The 14,409-nt window shown below is 40.9% G+C and overlaps 1 protein-coding gene across 9 annotated transcripts in view; it reads right to left on the bottom strand.

The window, feature by feature from the left end:
* APBB2 (amyloid beta precursor protein binding family B member 2) overlaps positions 1-14,409 on the bottom strand; it is a 198,749-nt gene that overhangs the window by 129,918 nt on the left and 54,422 nt on the right. For all 9 annotated transcript variants that reach the window (XM_049792292.1, XM_049792333.1, XM_049792308.1 and 6 more), the window contains exon 2: positions 5,088-5,152. The gene's annotated coding sequence lies outside the window, so the exon portion shown is untranslated. The remainder of the gene's footprint in view (positions 1-5,087; positions 5,153-14,409) is intronic.

Here is a 14,409-nt window from a genome sequence, read left to right as displayed (position 1 = left end):
TAATGAAATAAGGAAATAAAAAGCCACGGGTTTTTTACGTCTTTCTGGAAGGAAGCTACACAAACTACCTCTATAGCTCTATAAGAAAACCTCATGGCTAATGTATCAGTGTCATCCTGAAATACTTCTGAAAAAGTTAACAAAGTAGTAATTACACTGGAAATTATATTGGAGGTTTTGTCAAAGTACTTGTTTAGCCTTACCTGCCCTCAAAAATAACGGCTACAAGAGACAGCGAAGTCATATAATGTAGAATTTGTAGTTTTATTTAACTAAGAGAGTATTTGAAACCCATGTCTAGCACACTGAGATAAAACTTTGGTCAGCCTTTTGGACATTGAACGACATATGGACATGATCCACTCTGCATCTGAAACCAGTTTTATACTAGTGTCAGTCACTGAAATCACTTGCATAAACAGAATAGTTGTGAGACAGGCTGTCGTTGGGGCTTTTTGATTCTTTCCTCAAAGCTAATGGTGACATGCATTTAGAATAATATAAGCATGTTCCTGGGTACCACCTTCCCTCTCCATTCACAACCCGTACCATATTGACAACTGCTGCAATACAGCGTAAATTGTTCCTAAGCTGATATACCACGTGCCATGTTTTTCTGCAACAATGCAGTGGAAAGAATTCTCAGCATCCAAAAAGAAAAATTTATTAACTGAGTCACAAGTCAAGATATGGTTCATTATCTGCAGTTATCACATAAGAGTTCCACTTTTCTTGATGGAAGAACTTATTCTTAGGAAAAAACAGGTTTTTTAATAATTAAACATCTGTCAGAATAATCAGAACAGAGTTTCATGCTGTCACTGATGCTTCCTAATCCTAACTGAGCCACAAACAATCACTTTAAATATTGCAATACTCCATTAAAAAGGCAATTTTATTTAACATTTTCTAAAATACTGTTCCTTTCTACCTCATGGTAGCATTTTCCATTTTTTCACAAATGAGTCGAGTCTGCGGACAATAAACTACTAGCTCCAGACAAACAACCAGCTAAGATTCAATTATTTCTTTTCAGGTCTCTCCTCTCCACAACAACCTTCCCCAAGGCAAGAACTGTGTCCTTGGTTTGCAAGGACAATTGCCATCAATATACCAAGAAATTTATCTCTCTTTGAAAGTATGATATACTAAGGTAGTAAAAAAGCCTGAACCATGTCCTACACTACCCAGTACTACATCTTCTGCTGCTGTTACCAGTGGCAAAAGGTGATGATGAATGATGACAACACTGGGAGCAGAAGCACAGGCTATTCCATTCACTTGCTGCAATTTGAGAAGTTCCCCCAGGGTTTCCTTCACAACCTATTATTATTATTATTAACCAAATCAGGCACCAGAGCATTAGCCTGATTTTGTGAATAACAACTTTCACAAATAAGCAGCTACTCTCTCCAGTCCTAAGTGATGATAACACAGCAGGAACTTCCTGATAGCCTCTGCTGAGCCACAGAAGAGGGCTTGCAGCACACTACTGGGGAGCTACCATGGAGGTACTGCAACCTTATTTGCCAAGCAACAAGAACTGTAGATGATCTCATCTGATTTCAGCACCAAAACAGCCAAACTGAGGTCAATGAGAATGGGACACACTAAACTCATCTCCTGCCAGCTCCCTACGAAGTATCACAGAGTATTTCTCTTCTGGGCCACACTTGGACCTGAAGTTCAGGTTCAACCAAGCTCATTGCTTTGTAGCAGTGCTTTGTAGTTTTAAATGACTCTGTAGTTTTAAATGACTTTTAATAAGAAACTGTTATAGAGGGGTCACCAATACAAGTACACCCTGAGGCAAGAGCTACCATGGATTTTCTACTAGTCTACGAAACAAATTAATTCTGGTTCAACCCGACAGAGAAGCATACACACTACAGAAATCAGTCTCAGCAGAAATACTGAACAGCCATGAAAACTGAACTCTCTTGCTATTAGCAGCAGAGATCCCACTGGGGCATGGAGGAAGATGCTGACGTGGCCTGAAGGACAACCTGAGCTATTGCTGCGTCCACACAGATTTTGTTCTTGGCATAGACTTCCACCTTTAAAATGTATTCTGTAGACATGTTAAACGTGTAAGTGTTAATCCAGTGAAATCTGGAAAAGAACTAGCCTACACTACAGCATCTGTGATCTCAGAGACAATGTGGTAAGCACCAGCTCCACTGCAAGCACAAAACCCATGCCCTGACTATAAGGCTTGCTAAAAGACTCTGAAAAGCAGTGATAGCTGCTCAGGTAGTTGAACCCACACCAACTTCATTACCTCCAAAACCCACAGTTATCACAAAATGAGTAACCTTTCCTTTTAATTTGAAAAGCTAGGATCTGGCAAGCTGTATCCTCCCTGAGCAGCTGGGATGAGGAGTTTCAACTACATTAAACAACAACTGAAGCACTATTCCTCTCAGCTTGGCATCAAAGCAATCTGCCATGAAAATGCTGATTAAAGATTAGCAGGGATGGTCTCACAAAGCTGCCTGCAAGATGCCTAGCTAATGCCAGGCCAATGGCTGCACCATGCCCTCACAGAGTGCTTCCTGACAGTAAAACAGAGGCCCGCCAAGCATCATGCAGTGAGCAATTCACCTAAAGATGCTCTGACGGCCAGACCTTTGGGGAACTGGACATGGCTGCAGAGAGGAATAAGATGAATTCGGGTGACTGGTCCTATTAAGGTGAAGGTCCTCAACCCAATAGCTTCTTCCCCAGGGAAAAGACTGGAATCTTATTTAAAGGAAATTATGAGACTCCCTTACTAATACATAAAATGACTCAGGACAGCAAGAGGACTTACAGGCTCTTAGGGAGAAAGGGAGCGAGGGAGAAAGGGAGAAGAAAAAGACATAAGAATGACTTCATATATGATACAAATTAATAATTTGCATGGCAACTCTATGTTTTAGAAGAATATTGCTCGGTTCCCATGTAAGAATTGAGGCTCTATCAAGTAGGTATAAAGACTAAAGAAAAACAACTTGGAAAGAAAAGTTGCATCATTAGCCCAGCTTCCTGTGTATTACAGACCACTAAGTCTTCTTGATTAACATCCACGAAAAGCACAAAGACCAAGAATAATACTGAACCCTTACATAAGCCCTTAAGAGCCATCTTACTGCACTGGCTAAAACAATCATGTCTCATGCAACTGCATACCAACATGATATTACCTCTGGCTGGAGTCCCATCATTCTCTTTGAGCAAATACTGCTTTAATAAGAAATATCTTGTCTCACAGCAGTGTACCTTTTTTGGGTGGGGTGGTGGAGACAGGGGAACCCAAACAAACCATAAAACCTCTGAAATTCTTCAGGATGAGATAAGTCTTTGTACATAAGGAATTCTCTGGGAAAAGTAACAGGCAGCATGAAAGATCATTTTCTAAATCAGTGTCTCAGCTAGGTAGTAGCATTTATCTCCCCTACGTTTAACTAACCAGAGAAAGAGGAAACTTACAGGATAAGAGTTTGCAGCTGTGCACCCCACAAGTAAAGCAAGAACTTGAGGCATGCGTAAGATTTGCTCAGTGGCTACAAGGCTGGCGTACATCTGAAAGCTCTGCCAGCTCACCTCCATCAGTTAGGAGGAATAAAAATAACACCCTTGCAAGGATCACACCAACAAAAGCCCAGAACAGTGCTGCTGCATTTCAGGAAGGTGGAACAGCAACCCTGATGGAAAAACTTCCTGCCTCTGCCAGCAAATGGTGCAGTTTCTCTGCAGGGCTCTGCCAGTACAACTGCTTGTACGGCGCAGGCAAACCTACAGGCATGCTTAGCCCAAGTCTTCCAGCTAACAGCACTTTCTCTGTGTGCAGACAATGCCAGATGTCTCACATATCTTATTTCTGAAGATGAGAAGCCCTGTGGCTTGCCAGGTACTGGGAATTACATCGCCAGTCTGTAAGGTCACATGACAAGGCAGGGAAAAGCCACAGCGCCAGAGGCTGCTGGGGAGGGTGCCACCGGGTAATCCCTCCACATAGATGGCCTCAGCTGGTGCCACAAAGCAGCTGCTGCTGTGGGCTTCCCTCCCATGCCAAGACCCACACAGAACCGTTGGAACACATCACAGGAGACTGCACTTCTGCTGCACCCAACACTGAAATCCAACACGGGTGCCCACATTAACAGATAGTATTACTGAAACCACAGAGGAACAGCACTACTATGCAACACCTCTGTTGCATACAGCCTTTTCTCACGAGGTGGCAGAGCAAGTTGTAGTGTTTTGTCACTGTATTGGGTCTGACTGAGATGGAGTTAATTCTCCCCACAGCAGCCCTCATAGTGCTGTGCTTTGCATCAGTAGCTAGAAAGGTGTTGATAACACAACCAGTGTTTTGGCTACTGCTGAGCAGTGCTGGCACAGCATCAAGGCTGTCTCTCCAACACTTTTGCCTCCCCTCAACAGCAGGCTGGGGCTGGGCAAGATCTTGAGAGGGGACATAATCAGGACAGCTGACCTAAACTAACCAAACAGATATTCCATACCATATGACATCAGCTCAGATATAAAAACTAAGTAAAGGGAGACAGAAGGTGGGCATTTTTGTCTTCTGGAGCAACCACTACATGCACTGAAGCCCTGCTTCCCAAGAAGTGGCTGGACATCGCCTGCTGATGGGAAGTAGAGAATAACATCATTTGGTTTTTTTCTTTGCTTTCGCACACAAGCTTTGCTTTCACTTTATTAAACTGTCCTTATCTTGACCCACGAGCCTTTTGTTATATTTTCTCCCCCCCTGTCCAGCTGAGGAGGGGGAGTGACAGAGCAGCTTTGGTGGGGCACCTGGCGCCCAGCCAGGGTCAACCCACCACAGTCACACAAATACAGCTAATCTGCAAGAATGGAAAAACCAAGAATTGCTCTTGCTGGAGTACTAGAAGAGCTGGAGCATCCTTGTTAACAAACATCAGGATAAACAACGTAAATACTGCATAGAAATACAGGTGCTTCCTGTGTCTGTGCTGGGAGAAATCTGAGACTCCAGTGTTTGAGACATGAGACAAGAAAAGTGCAGAAAGAGCCCCCCCACTGCAGGATCCCCAGACATGGAGCAGGTTACTTACTCTCCCCAGCTCGTTAGTGTCCTGGGCACCAGCACCCCCTCAGGTCGCTGCAGAAATCAGGCAAGCTGCAAAACAAAAACAAGTCACTTATTAGAGTTTTCATTTACAAAGAGTCAAGAAGGGATTAATGAAAACTACTGAGCTTGCAAAGGTTAGGGTTACCAGAAAAAAAAACACATGGTCTCTCTCTGTGGCAGTGGGAGCCAGCAAGGCAGCAGGAGCCTGGAAATCAGACAGGCACGACAAGTGACTAACCCAAACAACCACCTTCAGCTTAAATCCTTAAAAAACATATGCATTCAACAATGCACATCCAGTAGAAGAAAAAGCAGAAGAGAGGATCTGTATATATTACAGTGCAGGGATCTTCCCAAATCGGGCAGGTGTTGCAAGCTGCTGTCAGACTATGACAGCTCAGGCATGTAAGAGACACACTGAAAAGCATGCTTTAAATTCTCTCTCTTGCTGCACTGTATCACAGACCTGCAGTTTTCCCCATGCACAAACATTGAATATCACGAAGAAAATTAATTTAGATGATAGACATGAGCCCCACGTTAAAAAGAAGCAGCAAAGTGTCCTCACTAAACAGTATGTTTATAACTTAATTTAGAAAATAAAGTGAAAAAATCATCTTTTCAATTATGCTTGTGTTCAGTAGACATCAAGTATGTAATTTATTTTTGCTAAGTCTGCATGCTGTATCACAGTCATTCCCCAACCATTCCGTGCCCTGGTAAATGGTAAATTAAATTACATTAATGCTATGGGGTTTGGTACTTAAAAATATATTGGGATTGTTGCCACACAGTGACAGAAGCGAGGTTATCTCCCCATCAAAAGATACTCCATCAGCAGCAACAGATCTGTCAGTCAAACTATGTTCTAGGATTCAAAGTATTATTCAACTTTATATTTGTTCTCCCATCTGGAGAAAATAAATATGCAAGACTACAGAAACAAATCTCATCTGCTGTAGAGTTTAAAAAAAATTTTTTTTTTCTTTGTTAAAGCAAAAGCCAGGCTAAATCAAGCCAAATTATATTCCATTTTGAAAAGAGATTTCTTCCTTCTCATTCTTGTTCTAACAGAAATCCAAGAACTATAAATCCTAGAAAGTACTGAGACAGAACAGATAATTTGAGAGCTAAAAATGTTCTCATTAAAAATCATATTTGTCATTTAGAAACTTGAGAACAGACCTTTTTGTAAGCCAGATGATAAATAATTTTAAAATCTAAAGCTTTTTGAAGAAATCAAGAAAACATACTCGTTTTCATTTCAGTAATGAAATTGCACTTTAAAAAAATAATCTTCCAGAGGGCAGAAAGAAAACAGAACAATGCTCATTAAACTAATATTCTAACCCAATATAGCAGGCACATTTGTGGACTTTTGTATCAGACAATCAGATTTCAATATTCAAGAAAGAAAAAAGAAGAGGGAGAGAAAGAAAACACACCTTAACACCTTCATACCAGTAAAGCCAAGAAACTAGCGATTTCCTTCTGTTTGAGATTCACAGGTTTTATATAACCAAAACTTTCTGGGTTAAGTGTTGAGACCCCAAACTTCTCCACAGACTGGGCATACATGCTAGCTTTTTTCCAAATAATTTTAAGGAGTTTCTTCCTGGACAGACAAACCAATGCATCTGTCTGTGCTGACACGGCCATTTTTATAATAACCCTCTTCGACCTATATATGAAACCTAATTTGCTCTAAACCAAGCCTAGCATAAGTCCAACAGAAACGGTAGTTAATTTAATGAAAAAAAAAAGAAAAAAAAGGCAACGCTTAGAAAGCATTTTACACCTGAAACAAGACAATATTTTGATTCAAACTAAGACGGGGTCAGCTGCCAGTTCTGAGATCACAGGAAAGTCTGAAATATAAAATACAGGTCTCCAAGGTAGGAATGACCAAGCTCTCCAACAAAACAGCAGATAGGAAATTGTAAAACAAAGTTTCAACAAGAGACATTTGACCTCATATCCAAAGGGATATTAACACTGATGACATACATTTCTGAAACTGTGCTCCCGCACACCCAACATTTTCTATTTCCCAATTGAGAATCTCTCCCCTACCCTGAGTGTCCTTCCCTTTCTCTGCGTCCTGCAGAACATGTCCGCCTCTCCACCCATATTTTTACCATGTTGCCTGCCTTGAAAATTGGCAGACTTGAAAACAACTCGGGGATGACAAGAGGAACTTTTTTTCCTTCCTGTTTAAAAATCTTAATATTTCAAAGAAAAGCTCAGTCAGCCAACAGTGCACCAAGCTCAGTCTCCCAGACCTATGTAAGCAAGAATAATTCATTTAGGACTTTATTAAAAGCAGTAAATTGGAAGGCAAATAGCATGCAGGCACTGATACCCTCCTTAGAAAATGAATTAGCAAATGTTTATGCCCACAGATGTCAAAGTAGGAACATACTGTTACAATTAATGAAATAAACAACTGGCTGATTGAGGTAATACTAGGTGCGACTTTAAAAAATTAAATCGTCCCTATTTACTACTTTTGCAAAGATGGGGTGATAGCTACATATACCTAAAGTGGGATTAGATATTCCCGGGTATTTGGATTTCCATGGGACACAGATCTGCGATCCAGTCCTCAGCTAGCCTCAGAAACAAGTGATCTCACAGGTGCCAGCGTGCAACCTGATCTTGGACACATCACAGAATTTCAGATAGAAATAATAATACAAAACAGAAAACCCCAGCCAGCAAGGAAAACATTTGGGAGTTATCGCCCCTGTTGAGATGCTAGAAAAAAACTTCCTTTTGTAGAGCTCTCAAAATAGACAAAGACATCTACCCGATAGAGACTCCCCACAGATTTGTAATGTCTAAACTCAGACCGTAGCTACTTTCTTGAGGTTTAGCAGGAATTTACTGAGCTAGGAATCACTGCAGATATTTTCCTCTTGCTCCACTGCAGCCTGTGCTTGTGCCTGGTGGCTTCCTGCAAAGAGCTAAGAAGGTTAGCAGGTTTGATTGCTCTCCTTTCCAACCTCCTTGGTCTTAGTAAGGAACTTTAAAGTTTAGGTTAAATACAAAAGAGGCAGGTTTCCAATAGCCAAATTTCAACTGGAGTCATTCAGTACCAAAATAGGCTTTACACTTCAGTAACTCTCCTTTCCTGAAGTACACACTATATAAATGGTGTGTTCCTCAGCAACGGCATTGCATTTTTGTTCTTGCCCTTAAATTAGAAAAAAACCTGCACCAGCGAGGTTCTCAGATGCTTCTGTTGACTTAAACTGAACTACTGAGATTTAAATCCACTTAATCTAAAAAGTGACACAAAAAAAAAAATATTCACCAACTCTTCCCCTTTCACCACTAGAAACTGCTTCTCAGATGGTCCCAGCAGAGAGCAGTCAGCCTGGGCTTGGGGGTGGCACATCTCTCCAAGGACAAAAACAGATAGTCTTCCACTTCTTCACTTCAAAACCTTGCTTTGTAGGAAAATAAACCCACCTATCTGCATCAGGGAATACAAATTTTAAGGATTACATCACTCTGGAGCACTCCGCCTGTATCCTTTATAGTAATGGCTATATATTGCTAACAGCCTGCAAACCTGCCCATGTTAAGCAGGATGGAAGGGTGTAAAATCAGTAACGTCCAAGTTGGCAGGGATCTAGTTGCTCTGGGAAAAATAACTACAGATTTCTGAATTCTTGCACTTTTAGAATGGAAGCACAGTTATGAACTTATGTATGAGGTTGAGTATATTACATATGTACAGCACTCATCACACAGAGATGAGTGAACTGATACCAGTACAAAACTGGTGACAGTTTTCATACTGCAGTTTTCTCTAGGCACACACATACATGCAGGTGTGCTGCATTTACATTATCAGACTGGGGACTCTGCCTTAAATTATCTTTTAAGCAGGAATCACAGGATCCTACCCACTCCTCCATTAAGATTTCCACCTCTTCCTCCAATTTAAAAATAGAAAAAAGAAGTTGTCCAGCATAACATCAATAATGAATAAGTACAGCATGGTCATCTATTTTAGAGACAAATTTTTCTCTTCCCTTCTAGAAAGCACATTACCAGTTTCTAACTCCAGTCCACTAGCCAGCCTCCTGGTGAGCCTCATGCAACTGCCCCGAGAACCCAGGCTGCTGGGGTTTGTTTCCAAAAGGAGGAGAAAAGGAAGAGCTGAGTTTTGTTCTGAGGTTTCTAGGGGCCTTAGTCTGGAAACAGTTTAAAAGAAAAAACAAGCCAACAAATTATGTTCTTAAAAAAAACCCCACAACCAAAAAACCAAACCTGCTAAGTGTATTAACAAGTTGCATTTCAACTTGAGAGACCTGGAGGATTCTCATAACATAATGAAGGGTAAAAGACTCATTAAAATGGGGTGGTGGAGAAGGCTGCTGTCACCACCTCAAGAATTCCCTGATGCTTTTAGTATCTACCTTTCTTTGTCTGCATCCTACCTTCTTTGACAGCAGTTTTTGCCAAATCCACAGAAGGAAGCATCTTACACATTAATTCACTTGGTGCCCCAGAGGGCCAAAAGGAAAATAGCATCACTTAGATGGTATTTTACCTTCTCAATTTCTGAAGCACAAATTTTTGACGATCAGGAAGAAGCATTTATTTCACAATTAGTGGCTAAAACACTGAAATGCACATGACACTGTTTTATATTTATGAACTCTGATTTGCCGGAGGAGTCCCATTCTTCCTCTTCCAGGTTAAAAAGCATATTCTGGACACCTTCCTGGAAAGGGCAGAAGATGGGTCAGGACTTCCTGGGCCAACAAGGAACGCAGGCATGGGTCTTCTGCCTCCCTACAACACATGCTGACCATGGGGTCACTACAGAAAAGACTGTGAGGAGGGAAAGTCTTGATATTTATGAATCATACCCATGTCTGTCCCCTTCACTTTAGTGATTCTTTTTATTTTAAATGTCCAAAATAGATACTGGAAGGTGCTTTTTTGGTTTTTCCTTTTAAAGTTTTGCACAGAAGGAGGTTCGGGCCGGGGGAGAGAGGCAGGAGGGGAAGATATAAGAAACTTCCCTTTCATGCCAGTCTGGACCAAATCTGTATTTTCATTTTAGCAAATACTCCCCACCATTGCCCTCAAATCATTTACACAGACCACCATGTTGCCAGTGATGGCTCCTGAACACCAGGGTGTTACTTTGGTCCTCTGGCTGTGGGACTTACTGTTTTTCTCAAGTCTTACCACTTGCTGAGCTGTGCTGCACAGACACCAAGGCAGAAGCAAGAAAAGCACTGGGTTGACACTAAAGCAGAATTCATCTTTAGCCTCAGAGAGGCTGACATCTCCCACTGCACAGCACTGGCTCCAGCTCACCTGGTCCTGTCAGATTGTGCACCCCAAAAAACCCATGTTTTCGATTCATGTTCTGCTTCTACAGTTACACATTTATGGAAATATCCTACCCTTATAGCCTGAGGGAGTTGGTATTTCCACTGGTTAATAATTCAGCTTCCTAAGGGTGACCCAGGTAGCCAGGGCAAGGAGCTGTTCCAGAAAGACAAATGCTGTTCTGGTGCTAGGTCTCAGCACACATGCATCCAACATGCAAAAGCCAATGGAAGAAGAGGAGAGCATAGAAACATCCTGAACGCAGCTCCCATGCTCCGGGGCAGGTGATTTGCAGTGTGCTGAGCATCCTCCAGCAGCACAACTAAGCGTCGCGTCCCCGCTTTCTGTCCCTAAGCCCACCCCTTACCTCCAGCTTTCAGCATCACTGCTATCATGACTCGCCACAAGATCCAGACAAGTAGCTCCTATTACAAAACTGTCTGAGCAAACATCTGGGCTGAGGCTGATAGTTTCTGAGTTACCATGCCAAAAGCACAGTACGATCTACATAGGGGTATGTATTGCTCAACAGCAACTCTTCAAGCACAGTCCGAGTACCACTGCAGCATGTTTTCCCCCCAGTGGATGGCAATCAAGCCATATTTTCTGTTTGCTCATCCCTCCTGACCCAAGCTTTAGAGCTTGCAAAAGCCCAATGCACAATCTGCTGTTAGCACTTCAGCAGCAAAATAAGTATATTTTAAAAACACTCAAGCAGCTGAGTTGTTAATAATAATAATATTAAAAGTGGAAAGAAAGAAACTTGAATCAATATTTGAAAATAAAGCAGCCTGGAATTTCTCTCAAAAAAATCTTATTCTTAGCACAATGGGGTACAACTTAGCTAGCTGAACAAATTTCCAAATACATGTTAGGAATAAAACTTACTTTTACACAGGCATCAAATTTTAAGGAAGGAATTGAAAGCCCGGAAATTCATGCTGATACATGTGACAGAGACCAACCATGAGGGTTAGAAGCAACTAAAGATGCTCCTCTCATCTCTGTCTGAGAGAAGAACATCTCCAAATGATTCAACTTCTTAGCAGACATACCATACTTGAGACCAGGTTTTATCTGTCACTTAGGGAAAGACCTGTGTGTGATGAGTATTCAGGTCACACACACCTTTTCTGCAGCAACCCACAGCGCAACTATTCATGTGATAAACACCCACATCACAGCAGAAGCCAGCAGCAATGAATAATGCAGGAGATCCAGTCACTCTATCACATATCATACCCATGGGATATGGAGGCAGCATTTTAGCTTAAGTCATCCTTCCTCCTCCAGGGCACAAGCATGCTCTTTAGTTATTCTCTCTCCACCTCCTGTTCTGCACATACATTAACAGGTCAAACCCAGCAAAACAGGATAAGTCGTTGCAGAAGAAATAGGGACACAAACAAAAACGCAATACACCCTCTCACAAGATGATGTTAAAATATTACATCATATGCTCAACTCAAGAACTCTACAAACCAGAGACACAGTTTTCCCAACAACGTAGTCCTTTGTTCACGTTTCCCAAGAGATGTACTTTCCCACCATTAAAACAATAATTTCACAAAGCATTAGCTAAACCAGGATAAATTAAAATGGAGCCACACTCAGCCTTAGCTTGTAACTCTGCCTGAATGAAGGCAGGTTATTAAAAGTGCACTGCAAAATTGAAGTGAAATCTGAATTTGCGAGTCAGGTCCTCTTTAAAAAGGCATTATCACCTATGCTCCAAGTACAAACTCTCCCAGTAACTGACTTCAGTTATTCACTCCTATTCTGAATACTATTATCACTGTATAATTCTTCCCAACCCTTCTTGATATTCTCCAGTACTTTCCAGCTTATGCTGCACACAACAGGGTGCTCCATCTTAGAGCATCCTTGATACCCATCATTCCAGGGCAAGGCACAGAGCTTACGGCACCATGGGACAAGGCACTCGGCAATGCCAGCTTGGCTTCTCTGGCACTCTCTGCCTTTCAGCATCCTGCTTAGCCAACCGCTCTGCCAGCACTGCTGGCCTTCACGCAGCTTTTGCATTAGCCTGGGCATCCACTCACCCTGCAGATTTATTACACCATTAGAAGGGTGTCTTTGTCTCACATCTGCGTTGTTTCATACTATTTCTTTTACATTATTTTCATATATACAAGAAAATCTATATAGGAAAATTTGTCCAGCAGGAGACCAAACTGCATTCATTAAAGCTTAGGCAAGCTCTCAGGCTGCATGCTTAAAATGAGTGCGCTACATAAGGAAGGAAAAAAAGGCTCGAGTCTTCAGTTTTAGTCATAATCAATTTTAATGATGCTGTTACAAGACCTCATAATTTTGGCTTCAAAGCCAGCTAAAAGACAATGAAGAACCTTTAACTTGGGCAATGCATACTAACAGAAATCATACTGATTCTGCACACCAGGACAAAATATTCAAAACTTTTTGCACAATAGGTGCTTAGCTGTAAAAAAGAGATCATCTCCGCTACCTTACAAGCCTCGGTCATTCTGGTGCAGGGAGTGGGGGGGAAAGGGAGAATAAAGTTAAAAAAATATTACATCACATTTTTTTTCCCCACACTAAAAGATCTTACGCAAGCCTATGAAAGGTTTGGAATAGATCATTATGTATGTGCTTAGTAGAATTAAGGCAGAACCACTGCTAGAAGTAACTATCAGACCTGTCCCGTTTCCATCACCTCAAATGTAACAACTGTTTCTTCTTTTGTTTTTTTCTTTTTAACAAAACAGGGTCAGTGAGTACTTGGAGTATTTCTTGCTCAGAATAGCCAGTAGCTAATAGAAAAAATAAATATCCTTATTTAGCTTATTCCCTTATTAATCATCTTTGCTGGCTAGCTGACCCACCATCTATGGTTGATCTCTTAAGGAATTAAAGCGGATGAAAAATATGGCAGCTGTGGTCTAACAATTCTCGCAAAGATATTTAGATGAATTTTTTTTACTTAAAACTGCAGTTCAAGTGCTATACAGTATTTTCTCAATTCCCTACCTCTGATAGGGAGATCTATTAAAGGAGCAATAACCTGATGAAAAGAATGAGATTAATTTTCTGATCATCTTCAAAAACCAAGTATACATCTTCCTACTGTGTCATAAGATCTGCTGTGAGGCTAAAACCTCTTATCTAATCCATATTCTATTAGTATCTTTTAAAAAACAAAAACAAAACCACGAACTTGAGGCCACCAGTAAAAGAGATCCTGCAGCTTCTCCTGAGAAAATGATGATTAACTGTTCTAGCAACAATGGGGAAAAAAAATATGCTTTCCACAGAAAAGAAATTAGGACAATAGAAGATACAAAATCATTAGCTACAGAAAGGTAAGAAGAAGCACCACCTAAAGAGCAGACTCCAAAGATGGCTATCGGATAACAAGAAATTTGGTACTTATATGCTAGATATGTTACTCCTGTATCATACATTTGCTTTCTGCATGGACCAATGACTTCCCATTGTTCTTAGTATGACCTCTGACTTCAGACCAGTGTTGACTACATCTTTGCCTTAAGTTATGCAAACCTTTCCTTAACCATCCTATAAGCTTCAAAAGTTTGTTCCCCTAAATCTAACCATATTCTATCCTGCAACACACAAGCATATTATTAATTAATTTGAAAAACCCTTTCCAACAATTACAGATGAAACATCACATCCAAAGAACTACACACTGTAGGACTGCACTCAGCATTTCTACTCTGTTAAAAAAAAAAACCAAACAAAAATCCCAAACACCAACAAACTTTACTTAGTAATAACTTCTGCTCATGTATGATTACACAGCCAAAAAGTACAATATATGCTCACAAGTCTGATGTGGTAATTATTCATTAAATAAATAAATAAATCGAAGTTTTTTATTTATTTAATTTACTTTAAAATATAAATAAAGCTGCTTGATTAGGAAGCTCTTTCAAAAGTGTTTT

This window comes from Accipiter gentilis, chromosome 3, assembly GCF_929443795.1.
Source record: "Accipiter gentilis chromosome 3, bAccGen1.1, whole genome shotgun sequence".
Lineage (NCBI taxonomy): Eukaryota > Metazoa > Chordata > Aves > Accipitriformes > Accipitridae > Astur > Astur gentilis.
This window is presented reverse-complemented; position numbering and strand designations above follow the sequence as displayed.